The following is a 16195-nucleotide window of genomic DNA, read 5'->3' on the forward strand; positions in this document are numbered from 1 at the left end:
GTCATTCCGAGCCAAGATAGTGCAGACTTCTAATGCGTGGGATAAGGTTAAAGACAAAGCTGATGCTCAACCAAAACACAGGAGTAAAAATGGGAATAATTTCTGGTGAAGACCTTCGAGTAGATTATTTTCTAAAAATCTACTCGAAGCTCGGGGGCTACACCCATTGGGTGCACCTCCGGTGCACCCGATGAAGTTTAGGGTCCTACAAAGCAAAATGCCAACCTCTAAGGCACGGGCACGAAACAAAGCTTCGGTTTGTGAAGGATCAAGAGCAGGAGGAAACAGTAAGAAGTCATTCTCTTTAAATCGCCTGCAAGCTGGACCTAGGATCTTTGGGCTGATTACTTCTAAATTAACCCAAAGATCGGGGGCTTGTGGGGGACAGATATCCCCCGGGTCCACTAAAAGAGTAAAAGACCTCACGAAAGGCCCAAGGGCCCAATAAATCGTGAGGCCATTCTTTCGTGGGCCTGGGGAGGAATAATCAGCAGAGCAGGTTGACACGAGGCTGGATCGGTGTAAACCTGGACGGTCCACAATGTCGAGCGAGCGATCGCAACAAAGATCCGACTTTCCCGCGCTGGAGCTCTCATGCAACGGAGCCACGCGAGGATAGGTCGGCAGAGTCGTAGGGAGATAGACTCGAGCAGTTCACTATCTTTTAGGCGCACGTTGTTATCATATCCACATGTATTGCTCCACGGTCGAATATATAAGGCCTAGGGGGCACCCCTTCAGATCAATCGACTCTATTACCTAGCCACCCACTTTAACTCTCTGCATCCTCAATTCAGAGAGCTCTCTTGTAACCTCATTCGCCCAGCATACTCATCAGGACGTAGGGTGTTACGCATCTCTAAGCGGCCCGAACCTGAAAACATTGTCCACTGTCCTTCGTGCAATTGGCACGAACCATTTTGCTACAGTCGTCGACACCGTCCTACTCCTAAAAACACCTTGAGGGGCAACCCCGGGTGTGCGGTCGGACCCAAAACACTGACAGGAACCTCGCGAAAGGTCCTGGGACCTGGCCATACTCGGTATGGTGCCCATAGTACTCCCCCACGATCTGATCGAACAATCTTTATCTTCAAATCGTGTTGATTCTCTACTTCAGCCTTGAACTGTTTAAACTTGTCTAAAGCTTCTGATCTTTCCTTAATAGAATAAATATAACCGCAGCGAGAGTAGTCATCTGTAAAGGTTATGAACGAATTAAACCCATCTACTGTCCTAACTGGAAAAGGACCACAGATATCTGTATGAATAATTTCTAACACTCTCGTACTATGCTTAGCATCTTTCTTAATCTGCTTCGCAAATTTACCCTTAATGCAATCTCTGCATTGCTCTAAGTCTGTGAAGTCTAGGGGATGGAGAATCTGTTCCTGAACAAGACATTCTATTCTCCCCCTCGAAATATGGCCCAAACGATAGTGCCATAATTTCGACGAGGTTTCTCCATCACTTCGTTTTCTTTTCCTGCCATTGCTGGCTGGATCGTTTTCTGGTATATCTAATACATTAACAACATCACTTTGCGAAAGTAAATAAAGCATATCTCGTCGGATGGCGAGACCAACATCTTTATTATCAAACTGAATGACACACTTTCTATCACCAAAATGGCAATGAATGTGCTGATCATCTAATCTAGAAACCGAAATAAGGTTCCTTCGCAAGGAAGGTACATAAAGTACGTCTCTCAACAGCAGTACAAAACCATTATGTAATTTAAGATGTAGATCTCCAATGGCCTCGACTGCTGCTTCAACTCTATTTGCCACTCTAATTGTTCTTCGACCCTTTGGGAGCCTTTGGCTTATACGAAGTCCCTGCAGAGAGTTTGCAACATGAACAGTTGCACCTAAGTCAATCCACCAAGAATAACTGGGATATTCTAAGTATAAAGACTCATTTACAAAAGTAACTTGGTCCTTACCACTCTCTAGTAGATACTGCAGGAATTCAGGGCACTTTCTCTTGTAATGACCTGTCTTCTTGCAATAGAGGCAGGTATCAGGGGGAACTGAAAAACTGCCTCCTTGTCTTGGCTGATTATTATTGCTCGAGGAAGCTTGATTATTCTGTTTACCCTGCTTCTTAAACTTTTTCTTTAAATTCTTGTTCTGTCTGGGGATATTGCCTTTTATGAGGTTGACAGAGTCTCCAGTCTGCTTTAACCTCTCTTCCTCCTAGACACACTGTGCCAAGAGTTGATCTATGTTCCACTTATCAGTGACACTGGTGTTATACTGTATATGGAAAGTCTCAAACTCCTTGGGTAGAGACTTCATTATCATAAACACTACAAATTCCTCGTGTAAAGGAGACCCGAGGTACTTGTTTATCTTAGCTACGATGGATAACATTTTCTGAATGAATGGTCTGACACCATTTCCATCGTATTTTGCATTGACAAATTCTGTCATTAGAGAGCAAGCATAAGCCTTAGAAGACCCTTGATGATGAGAGGCTACCCTCTCAAGGTATTCCTTGGCAGTCTCGCACTCTGGTATGGAACTATTAAGAGGCTCCTTGATGCTCCTCTTAAGAATAATCATACATTTGTCATTTGATCTTTCCCACTTGACCTTGTCGATGCTGTATTGCATCCACCTGTGGTCATAGTTGGGAGTGCCCACTGTGGGCTCTACTGGTTTATCAAACCTCAGTGCGTAATCTATCTCACCCACTGTGGTTATCATATCAATATCCTCCCGCCAAGAATGGTAATTACTACCATCTAGCGGTTTCATCTGAGCAATCTGGCTAATCAGCATGGCGGTATGAGCACCTTTGCAAAATTAAAACAGAAAATATTTAGGACATCTGAAATAAATACTGAATCATAGAACATGCATGAATTAAATATTCAACGTTGATCAAATAATAATCATGCCATATCTATGAAAATTTCTGATCACAAAAAAAATTCTAAACCATTGTTGGATGATCTAGAAAACATAAACTTGTATAAAATTGTGGTAACAATATCCAACGTTGGTTAAAATATTCAATCACCACAAAATTTTCTGAATTCTATGCAATTTAAACAATAATCAATCCACGTTGGTTTCATAATTAACTGGAAAATTTGCATAAAATATAAATAAAAGTACCAAAGTACGCAGCGGAATAAAATAGTCCATAAATATCTCTAAATTTTTCTAATAACTGAAAAAAAATATTTCTGTATTTTTCTAAATTTTCTAGCTATTTTTCTAATTTCATCTTCTGTGTTTCTAATTTCTGGAAATAGAAAATAAAATTCCAGAAAAAAATTGAAGCCATTTCGGCCTGGCCGGCCTTAAGGCCCAGCCTGAACAGCCCACTCAAGCGCCAGGAGAGGGGGGACGCGCGCCGAGGCCACAACCTGGGCCTGGGCCACGGTTTTGGTCCACGCGGCGGCCAGCGCCCCCCGTCTCATCCTGTGTCGTTGGATCAAATCCAGCGGCCAGGATCTCTCGAGCTACTGTAGCTAGGTTTATAAAAGACGAAAATCTTGGGGTGACCGGTGGAAACCTAGACTTTCTACTCTCCCAGCCGAAACCTCTGGCCGGCGGCTTCCTTCTCTCTCAGCCGCCTGGGAGCTGTGGCTCTGCCGACCGCACCTCCCTCTTCCTTTTTTTTTCCTGCCGCTCACTTTCATTCGGCCGCCAGGAAGCACCAGCGGCTGGCTCTGGCCGACTGCGCCCTGCACAGAGCCACACAGCCGCCCACTCTCTGTTTGCTTTCTGTTTTTTTCTTCATTTCTACTTACTGCACTATTACTCGGCCGCTAAGGAGAACTAGACATTTGCACTGTGCAATTGAACTCGAATCTAGTCCTCTTTTACTCGAATCCCTTACTGTGTGTTTAAATGTATGAGATGTAATTATCTGTATTTTGGGATCGAGTTTGGAGGTAACTATGCGTGGATCTGTTTGCTTTGATGCGGTCCAAACAGCTCTGTGTGTTGAACCGTACCTAATGCACTTGATTTTTAAGACTTGCAGTGCACTTTGCAGATCTGCTTTTCCGTTTCTCACAGACTGTTTCAAAAAAAAAATCCGAGCCTATGTGATCTCTGTTGACCCAGTTTAAAACCTTTTAGGATTAGGTTATTAAACCCTAACCCTAAATAGTCGATCTGTTTTTATCTCGGATTTCATGGGTTTGGCCGAGACCAAGTCTCATTCAGTGGCCGAAAATCCTAGATTTAGGGTTAGGTAAAACCCTAACCAGAGAGATCTAGAATTCTTTTTATCTATTCTATTTCTGTCTCTCTATTCTCGGGTGATGAACGATGAAAAAATGAGTTCATTCACATAGATCCGAGACGACCTTTCTGTGATCTCATAAAACCGAATGCGGATTAGGAGATCTAGGGTTCTTAGGTGGTCCTCTGATACCATTGTTAGAAATTCTCTGGTGCTTAGGATCGTTTCCCAAGTCCCTAGAATACCAATCCGTGTCTAAAATACCTCAATGATGAGTAGATCTATTCTACTGGGGGGTACATGTATACATACCGTCGTTGTTGTTCCTTAGCCATCATTGCGGCGGCGTCTTGCAGCGAAGACCCGCCTCCTCCTTCTTGTCGATCTCCCTGCTGGTGTCGAGGAGATTGGTTCCCATCGTTGATCGGTGGTGGATCAGCTCCTCCAATGTTGCCTGTAGGGGGAATCTCAGATCCCGATGGGATAACGGGGATCTGAGACATAGTCACAGCGATTCCAGTTACTCCGAGCGCCTAGGGGATCGGTTCCTCTCAAAGTGTCGATTAGGGTTTGTGGTCGAGCGATTAGCGTTAGCTAAACCCGTCGGCCCCCCTTAATCTATTTATATGGCGTCGTGTGACCGGGGGCTGCAACCAACGGTTAGGATACCCCCCCCCCGCCGATCAGGGGCGCAGTTAGACGGTTAGGCTTAACCCTACTGTAGGATCTAGGACACCGGCTAGAGGGGGGGGGGGGTGAATAGACGGTTTTGACTAAAATCAATAATACTAAATAAATTTAATCAATGCAACAAGAGAAATAAATTTTCTAGTGTCAATAAGTAAACAATGTATGAAAAACAACTACGGAGATTGAATACTTGAGGAACAATAAGCAAAACACTAATCAATTGCAAGGCAATAAGTAATGCTAGAAAGAATAGACACCGAAATTTATCCCGTGGTATCGGTGATTTGCCGATCACCCCTAATCCACGTTGAGGTGGACTTCAAGCTCTCATTTGCTCCTCTATCAAGACACGACTTGATCTTTGAGCCAAGTGGACAAGAAATCACTCAATACCTCGATTCCACTAATGTCACCTTTGCCGCTCCGGCGAGGTAGGCGCGAACCCCTCACAATCCACACCGCGGCTTCTCCACAATCTTCTTGGAGAGCTCGACGGAGACAATCACCCGAGCCGTCTAGGAAGCGGCAACCTCCAAGAGTAACAAGTCAACGACGCTTGCTCGGTGTACCACCTAGTGCCTCAAGAATCACCAAATGATGCAAATGCACTAGGAACCCTCAATCTCTCACTAGAATGCAATCTCAAGCAAAGAGTGTGAGAGAGTGAGTTGGAGGATCACAAATGAGCTCAATGTGTGCAAGGAATAGCCAAAGAGAGTCTCTCACACGAGCTACCCTTCTATTTATAGTCCCCCATCTAAAACCAACCGTTATGTGCAAAAGGGGGCAGTTCTGCGCACACGCGGACCGTCCGCGCCCTAGGGCCGGACGGTCCGCCGTACTCATAATGGCTATAATGACCGTTTGAAACATGTCAGAGTTGACTCAAATGGTGGGTCCGGACAGTCCGCCCTTCAAGGCCGGACCGTCCGCGACCTGGCAGAATGAAACACCCGAGCCTCGGATCAAAAGAAGTTAACACGTGCGGACCGTCCGGCTATAAATCCCGGACGGTCCGCGACCTGAGACAGTACTGTCCGGACTGGACCCCCGGACAGTCCGTAGTACAGAAAAACACACAGTCCCTGTCCAAAAACGAGTTTGAAACTTGCGGACCGTCCGCCCCTCAGAGGCGGACCGTCCGCCTATAATTCAGGGACTGGCCCGAAGTCACCCTCCTCTGGACATGACTGTGGACGGTCCGGGCCCAAGGCCCGGACGGTCCGTAGTGCAAACATACTGGACCAGACCGAAATGAACAAACACTGGACCCCTCTGGATGGGTCGCGGACGGTCTGGCCACTTGGCCCGGACGGTCCGCCGACCCCATGACTTAGCCACTTTTCAAACTCGCTTTTGAAAAGATTTTAACTTTCGGAATCGGAAGCGTTGTTAGTCCTCATGCAAATGCAACCACTAGATGCTCTATGAGGCACTAAGTCTTACACAGAACAAAGTCATTGACCCCTCTTAATAGTACGACTATCTAGCCTACCAATCCGGTCAATTTCTTCTCTAAACACCTGGTGACCGGCAAAAACAAAACCTATGTTATACCTTTGCCTTCACCTGATCCACAACCAATGCTTATAAGTCTTCAAGACTTCTCAGTTCTCTGTGGTTCAACCTGCATTCTTATTTCTCCAAGAATTGTTAGTCCACAAGTAGTTGTCATTAATTACCAAAACATTACCAAAGGGGTCTAGATGATTCACAATCTCCCCCTTTTTGGTAATTGATGACAACACCATATTGTATATTAAAGAGAAGTTTAGTTTCTCCAAATCTCTCTCATACCTAAGGTATAAGATAGATCTTGGAGATGAGTTTCATAGGACTTATCTTGATTTGAAGTTCTGTCCGAGAGATAGATAAATCCCAATAAAAAACTCAGTATGTAAGAAGGGCTCCCCCTAAGTGTGTGTGCAGGATTATTTGAAGTTGAAGATATAACATACATAATATATTGGAGCTTGATGGAGGCTTTCCTACAATCATGGTTATCGAGGCATACAAGAGATGATCCGTAGAGTGAGCGCAACAATTATAATCACTCCTCGATTAACCACACATAATTCATCCCACAGAATATTACAGATAATAGTCCACAGACATACGACATAGAGTTAATAGTTCAAACCAGTTCCAAATGCGTAAGTTATAAACTAATGCAAGCGGCATAAAAAGGTAAAATGCATATGCATGGTCTTAATGTCCACATAGAATCACCAACTCCCCCTGAAGGAGACGCCAGACAACTTCTCATCACTTCTCACTTGTCTCCCCCTTTGGCATCAATTGCCACAAAGGAGAGCCCTCACTGATCGCTCGGCGGAGGATGCATGTTGTAGTAGTGAGTGCTGAAGGTGTCAAACAGGGAGGAGAACTGGCCAAAATCCTGCTGGAGCTGCTGCTGCCTCTGACTGATCTCATGCATGTTGTCATTTGTAGAGAGATTATCAAATTGACTGGAGAGATCACCCATGTTATCCTGAAAACTCTGTTGCATATTATTCAGCCTGGTCATGATGGGATCAGTGACATTAGTCTGAATTTGATCACGAACCTCAGAAAACTCAGAGTTGAGTGCATCCCAGTTACTGTCAAACCGAGACTGCATGTCATCGAAACGGTGATCCACATGTGTCATCAGGCCCTCAAAGCGAGTATCAATATGAGTCTCAAGCCCCTGCTGCATATTGTGAAAATAAGGATCAAAGTATCCTGGAGCAGGCTCCCAATATTGCTGAGGCTGAGGAGGAGGTGGAGGTGGAGGCATCTGCTCTCCCTCAACATTAGGAGCTGCTCCACCCTCATAGCCAGGGTCTTCCTCATCATCTGGGAAGGGGGTGAGTGGCCTGGTGAGAAAGCCTATCTCATTCTTAAAAGGCCTGAATGGGGTGTGAACAATCTCGCATGGGCCCTCAAATCTTGTCTTGGATTTGATGAGAGCCATAATGTAAGGAGCATATGCCAAATTTTGATTCTTATCCATTTTCAAATCATTAAGCTGTCTCATCATGAAAAGAACAATATTCATGACTTCACCATTCATGATGTGCTGGATGATGTTCCAGAACTTATCCCTTATTTTACTCTTATCACCACTCTTGGGAAGAATGGTGACTCTGGCAATCTTGTTGATTACAGCAGGATGATGTCTGAGTCCTGCTGTCTCTCCAAACCTCCTGGGTATACCAAGCCTGGCTAGCTCATAAAACTGCACAAAATCCTCAAAATTATCTTCAGTATAAAGATCCAGCCCAGCAGAAATGGTGCCATAATCCAGACTGTTGGCAGCGGCAAAGTCAGCAAAAGAAGCAGAATAGCGCTTGAAGCCAGTCATCCAGGTGATAGATTCTGCTTCAATATCAATCTCTGAGGTAGCCAGGAATTGCTTAACAGCCATTTCATTGAAATCTGTGCGTTGCCCCATAAAATGATATAGTCCGCAGGTTTCAAACTTAGGGATCAGACCCTCCATGACTGATTGACTTAGCAAGAAGGACCAATCAATCACCTGATGCTTATGAAAATTAGTATCCACCAGGGTGCCCCAGAAGACATCAAACTGCAGCTGAGTGTGGAAAAACTGGATATTTGTATCAGATGGCAAAGTATACTGATTCACAGTCCGTCTAGAGCAGTACTCAGCCATAGAAAATCGCCGCTTTGGATAAGTCCATCCTTGGATATCAATGGGATAATCGGGATGAACATGAGGAAAATCTTCAGCATCCATGGATTCAGTGCCCCCAGCTGAGGATTGGGCCTCTGAATCAGTGGTTGGTATATAGTCATCATCATTTCCACGAGGGCGCTTGGATTTAAAGCGACCTGCAAGTTTCTTGCGGAGACCACCAAAACCAATGCAACAATGTGACAGACATCCATAGATAAATAATTGATACCAATCACCAGTATAAAAGGAATGGAACTGTAATGCTCTGCCAGGGTCCGGACGGTCCGTGCTAGGGAGCCGGACTGTCCGCGCCAGAGGCCCGGACGGTCCGTGTCCACCAGGCGGACGGTCCGCGACCGACCAGGGGCGACTCCAAAGAACCCTAGCCGCCACAAATGTTGGAGTTGATGATTTTGCAGACAATACGCATCCAAACCAGTTCAAAATTTTGCAGAGCATTCATATTGAGAAGAACTAACAATCCCACCAATCAGATTTTGAAACCGACTGCTCAATTTTAGATCAGAGAGGAAACCCATATAATCTCAAAAAATGAAGAGATGTGATAAAATCCACAAGATTTGAAGATACCGTGATGAAGACATGTTAATGAAATGTTGCCACAAGCTGCCGGACTGTCCGCTCACAACTTCACTGCATCGTCCACGCACACTCGTCACAGGAGAGTATTGGGCGAGTGGAGAGCAAGAGAGGAATAGCGAATGAGCACAAATGACAAGGCTGTGGCCACTGGACGATTTTACTGCCCTGTCGCGGACGGTCCGCGCTGGGGTGGCGGACGGTCCGCGCTGGGGTGGCGGACGGTCCGCGCCCTGATGATTTCAGACGGTCTGCGAGGCTGCCCGGACTGTCCAGGTCCTGATGCGGCGGACGGTCCGTGGTCCATGGGCGGACGGTCCGTGGCCTGATACTCATTTTTCCAATTGCTGTCCACTTGCTGATTTTGAATTTCGAATCCGACTTGGTGCTTATATATGGACATTTCGACCAATCCAAGAGTTAGTATGCATGCATATACATAGTATGTAATTGAGTAGTGCAAAATTTTTGAATTAAACTATCTAGAACAATTAGAAATGAAAAATGCACCAATAATACCAAACAAATAGCATAAAGAGCATATTTAGACCCGAGATGCAAGACGACACATGTGTGATCAACTTCAAACCACATTTGTGAGATCGATCACATTCATTTCACTTCTTAGAGAACAAAATCTTGTTTCATCCAACGGCTTTGTAAAAATGTCTGCTAATTGATCATCCGTTCCAATGGAATAAATAGAGATATCTCCTTTGCCAACATGATCCCTTAAGAAGTGATGTCGTATATCAATATGCTTGGTTCTTGAGTGTTGGACCGGATTGGTAGCCAATTTTACCGCACTCTCATTATCACACATGAGAGGCACATTCTTGAAAATAATTCCATAATCCAATAAGGTTTGTTTCATCCATAATAATTGAGCACAACAATTTCCGGCCGATATATATTCCGCCTCGGCGGTAGATAGAGCAACCGAATTTTGTTTCTTAGAAGACCATGAAACAAGAGATCTACCAAGAAATTGACAACAACCGGAGGTGCTTTTTCTATCAACTTTGCACCCCGCATAGTCCGAATCCGAATATCCAATTAATTCAAAGTGAGCACCTTTGGGATACCATAGACCAATATTGGGAGTATACTTCAAATATCTTAGAATTCTTTTAGCGGCTTTCAAGTGAATCTCTCTAGGTGAAGCTTGAAATCGAGCACACATGCATACACTAAACATAACATCGGGCCTAGATGCGGTAATATAAAGTAAACTACCAATTATTGAACGATAAAGTTTTTGATCAACTATAGTACCTCCTTCATCTAAGTCTAGATGACCATTTGTTGCCATTGGAGTCTTGATAGGCTTAGCATTTTCTAAACCAAACTTCTTGAGCATGTCCTTCAAATATTTTGATTGACTTATAAAATTCCATCTTTCAATTGTTTGATTTGGAGGCCAAGAAAGAAGCTCAATTCTCCTATCATAGACATTTCAAATTCTTTTGACATCATTTTTCCGAACTCCTCACAAAATAATTCATTAGTAGATCCAAAAATAATATCATCAACGTAGATTTGACAAACAAACAAGTCTTTGCCAATTCTTTTAGTGAATAGAGTAGTGTCAACCTTCCCAATTTTGAAGTCTTTGGAAAGCAAGAAATCCCTAAGCCTTTCATACCAAGCGCGTGGAGCTTGCTTAAGCCCATAGAGAGCTTTAGAAAGCTTGAACACATGGTTAGGTCTTTTGGGGTCCTCAAAACCGGGAGGTTGTTCAACATACACTAGTTCACTAATCTTACCATTTAGGAAGGCACTCTTTACATCCATTTGGTAGAGCTTGATATTATGTGCACAAGCATAAGCAAGTAGAATCCGGATTGCTTCTAATCTTGCTACGGGGGCAAATGTCTCCCCAAAATCCAATCCTTCAATTTGAGTATATCCTTGTGCAACCAATCTTGCCTTGTTTCTTACTACCACACCATCTTCATTGTGCTTGTTGCAAAACACCCATTTTGTACCAATAACATTGTGGTTCTTTGGTCTCTCAACAAGCTCCCAAACTTCATTTCGAGCGAAGTTATTTAATTCTTCATGCATTGCATTCACCCAATCAACATCAAGTAGAGCTTCATCTACACGGTTAGGTTCCATACAAGATACAAAAGAGAAATGTTCACAAAACGAAGCTATGCGAGAGCGAGTTTGAACACCCTTACTAATATCACCCACAATTTGATCAACCGGGTGATCCTTCACAATGGAATGATGAATTCTTGATACCGTTTGATAATTGCTTGTTGAAGCATTAGAAGGAACCGAAGGTCTTGAAGTACCTTGATCATGTGTATCCATGGTTTCATTGAGTTGTTGGCTTTGGTGATCTTCCTCATTTATAGTTGAGGATGAAGGAATGACAACCACACTATTTTCATCATCATCCTCCTTTGGTTTTATTTCACCAATGGCCATTGTTTTCATTGCATTTATCAATTGAGTTCCCCCAACATCATCAAGATTATCACTCTCATCTTGAGACCCATTTGTTTCATCGAATTCAACATCATATGCTTCCTCAATAATACCATGAGTTTTGTTGAAGACTCTATAAGACTTACTATTTGATGAATATCCAAGAAGAAAACCCTCATCACATTTCTTCTCAAATTTAGAAAGCCGGCTCCCCTTTCTCAAAATATAACATTTGCAACCGAATACCCTAAAATATGAGATATTTGGCTTTCTACCAATAAGCAATTCATATGGAGTTTTCTTCAAGAGCTTGTGACTATATAGTCTATTTGATGAATGACAAGCGGTATTTATTGCCTCGGCCCAATAAGAATCCGATATACTATATTCCGCTAACATGGACCTAGCCATGTCAATAAGAGTTCTATTCTTTCTTTCAACAATACCATTTTGTTCCGGGGTATATTTGGAAGAGAATTCATGTTTGATACCCTTGTCATCACAATATTGATCAATTCTTGCATTTTTGAATTCCGACCCATTATCACTTCTAACCTTTTTTATGTCGAAATCAAATTGATTTTGAGCCAATATAGCAAATGACTTGAATGTTTCAAACACATTGGATTTGTCTCGTAGAAAATAAACCCAAGTAAATCTTGAATAGTCATCCACAATCACAAGACAATAAGAATTACCACCAATGCTTACAAAAGATGTGGGCCCAAATAAATCCATGTGAAGTAATTCCAAAGGTCGATGAGTGGACATTTGACTTTTATTTGGATGAGTATTTGCCACTTGCTTACCGGCTTGACAAGAGCTACACAATTTGTTCTTTTCAAACTTCACATCTTTTAAGCCTCGAACTAAGTCATGCTTGGTTAACCGATTGAGTTGCTTCATCCCAACATGACCAAGTCTTCTATGCCATAACCAACCTAGTGAAGCTTTTGAAAATAGGCAAGTTGTGAGCTTTGCCTCATTAGATGAGAAATCAACAAGATAAAGATTTTCATGTCTAAAGCCTTTAAATTTAAGATTGCTACCATCAACACTAGAGATAATAACATCTTCAACTGTGAAATTGCAACAAAATCCTAAATCACATAATTGAGCTACGGAAAGTAAATTAAAATTTAAACACTCAACCAATAGCACATTTGATATAGAATGATCATTTGAGATAGCAATTTTACCCAAACCTTTAACCTTTCCTTTACGATTATCTCCAAATGTGATACTATCATAATTTGAGCAATCTTCCTCACTCATTTGGGTAAACATTCTCATATCCCCGGTCATGTGTTGAGTACATCCACTATCCAACACCCAATGATTCCCTCCCGCCTTGTAGTTTACCTACAAAAGGAAATCAATCTCTTTTAGGTACCCAAACTTGCTTGGGTCCTCGGATGTTAGTGACCAAGGTCTTTGGCACCCAAATAGCTTTCTTTTTGTTTCCAACAATTGAAGTACCAACAAATTTAGCATGAACACCTTTTGCATTATGAGAAAGAACATAACAATGCTCAAAACAAGTGGAGGATACATTTTTGAACTTGGGACAATTTTTCTTAACATGTCCCTTTTTGTGACACTTGTGACACACTTTGTCACATTCTTTCACAAACAATGTCTTTTGCTTTACAAAAGCATTCTTTCCTTTCTTAGGAACATATCCAAGACCTTCACGGTTAAGAGAGCATCGTTGACTTCCCAATATGAAATCCAATTTAGTCTTACCACCATATGCCTTTTCTAGGTCATGAGTTAGAGCATTTATTCTATCTACTAACACTTCATTCTCAACAATAATTTTTGATTCATCAAGAGCAATGTTATCATTGAGAGAAATTTTGCATTTATCACAAATAGAGTTAGTAGGTAGTGGTTCACTTGTAAGACTATCAAGTAAGTCACAAGTGACTCCAACATCCTTAGTGACCACCTCAACTTCATGCACAATAGATGATTTTTGAGCATCCGCAAGCTTCTCACAATTTTCTTTGAGGTCATTGTGAGAGGTCTTGAGCTCCTCAAAAGACACTTGGAGGTTTTTATACAATTCCTTCAAGGTCTTAAATTTTTCTTTTTCTTTGTGCATGTAGTCATCGGCCTCACCTAACATTCTAACAAGATCATCATATGAATAGCCATCATCATCAACATCATCGATATCATCATCATCTTTTATATCATTTAAATCAGTGATGATTTTTACCTTAGCATCTCCCTTTGCCATGAGACAATGGGGGGATGAGAAGAGGGAGGGAGCTTCCTTGATAGCAATTCCGGCATTAAGCTTAGATGAGGTGTCATCATCATCATTACCGAGCTATCATCCGAGTCCCATTCAACTAAGTAGGCTTTGCCATCTTTCTTCTTGTTATAGTATTTCTTTTTCTTCTTGTCACTTTCATCTTTGCCCTTCTTCTTCTTGCTTGGGCAATTCATGGCAATGTGACCGGGTTTCCCACACTCAAAACATTTTCTATCATTGAAGGCATTTCTTCTAGATGTTTGACCTCTTCTAGGTTGACCTCTTTTAATCTTCATGAATTTATTGAATTTCCTTACAAATAAAGCCATGTCACCATCACTCTCACTTTCATTTTCTTCATCATTGCTATCTTCTTTTTCAATTGCCTTTGAGGCCTTGGCTTTGAGAGCAATAGATTCATTTTTCACCTTCTTTGCCAAACTTAAGGCATCGGCTTGTGACTTCTTAAATATATCTTGAGTGAGAATCTCTCCCAATACTTCGGTTGGAGAAGTTGTAGATAGATCACTCCTTACTAGCATTGTCACAATAGTCTCATATTTCTCCGGAAGTGATCTAAGGAACTTGTGTGTGAAATCCACATCCGGTACATTAAAACCAAGTCCTTTGAGTTCATTTACTATCTCATTCAAACGATTGAACATATCGGATACACTCTCATCTTCTTTCATAATAAATTGCTCAAACTTCCCTTTGCACACATATAGTTTGGCACTCTTCACAATTGTAGTTCCTTCATGAATTTCCATTAGTTTTATCCAAATCTCATGAGCGGTTGTGAGATTCTTGATACGATTGAACTCATTTATATCAAGAGCATCATAAAAGACATTCATGGCTTGATCATTTGTGAGGATATTCTCATTATCACTAACGGATGGTTCATCTTCCTTCAATACAACAAATCCATCCCTAACAATTGGCCAAATTTTTCCACCCATTGCTCTAAGATGCATTGACATTCTTATTTTCCAATAATCATAATTGTTGCCATCAAAGTGCGGTGGCTTCCCAATGTGCACATTGTTGTTACTAGCCATTTTGTCCCACTCCGGGATGATTAGATCCACAAACAATGGAGTCCTCGGCTCTGATACCACTTGTAGGATCTAGGACACCGGCTAGAGGGGGGGTGAATAGACGGTTTTGACTAAAATCAATAATACTAAATAAATTTAATCAATGCAACAAGAGAAATAAATTTTCTAGTGTCAATAAGTAAACAATGTATGAAAAACAACTACGGAGATTGAATACTTGAGGAACAATAAGCAAAACACTAATCAATTGCAAGGCAATAAGTAATGCTAGAAAGAATAGACACCGAAATTTATCCCGTGGTATCGGTGATTTGCCGATCACCCCTAATCCACGTTGAGGTGGACTTCAAGCTCTCACTTGCTCCTCTATCAAGACACGACTTGATCTTTGAGCCAAGTGGACAAGAAATCACTCAATACCTCGATTCCACTAATGTCACCTTTGCCGCTCCGGCGAGGTAGGCGCGAACCCCTCACAATCCACACCGCGGCTTCTCCACAATCTTCTTGGAGAGCTCGACGGAGACAATCACCCGAGCCGTCTAGGAGGCGGCAACCTCCAAGAGTAACAAGTCAACGACGCTTGCTCGGTGTACCACCTAGTGCCTCAAGAATCACCAAATGATGCAAATGCACTAGGAACCCTCAATCTCTCACTAGAATGCAATCTCAAGCAAAGAGTGTGAGAGAGTGAGTTGGAGGATCACAAATGAGCTCAATGTGTGCAAGGAATAGCCAAAGAGAGTCTCTCACATGAGCTACCCTTCTATTTATAGTCCCCCATCTAAAACCAACCGTTATGTGCAAAAGGGGGCAGTTCTGCGCACACGCGAACCGTCCGCGCCCTAGGGCCGGACGGTCCGTCGTACTCATAACGGCTATAATGACCGTTTGAAACATGTCAGAGTTGACTCAAAAGGTGGGTCCGGACAGTCCGCCCTTCAAGGCCGGACCGTCCGCGACCTGGCAGAATGAAACACCCGAGCCTCGGATCAAAAGAAGTTAACACGTGCGGACCGTCCGGCTATAAATCCCGGACGGTCCGCGACCTAAGACAGTACTGTCCGGACTGGACCCCCGGACAGTCCGTAGTACAGATCTATAAAAACACACAGTCCCTGTCCAAAAACGAGTTTGAAACTTGTGGACCGTCCGCCCCTCAGAGGCGGACCGTCCGCCTATAATTCAGGGACTGTCCCGAAGTCACCCTCCTCTGGACATGACTGCGGACGGTCCGGGCCCAAGGCCCGGACG

The sequence above is a fragment of the Zea mays genome, chromosome 8 (genome assembly GCF_902167145.1).
Source record: "Zea mays cultivar B73 chromosome 8, Zm-B73-REFERENCE-NAM-5.0, whole genome shotgun sequence".
NCBI lineage: Eukaryota > Viridiplantae > Streptophyta > Magnoliopsida > Poales > Poaceae > Zea > Zea mays.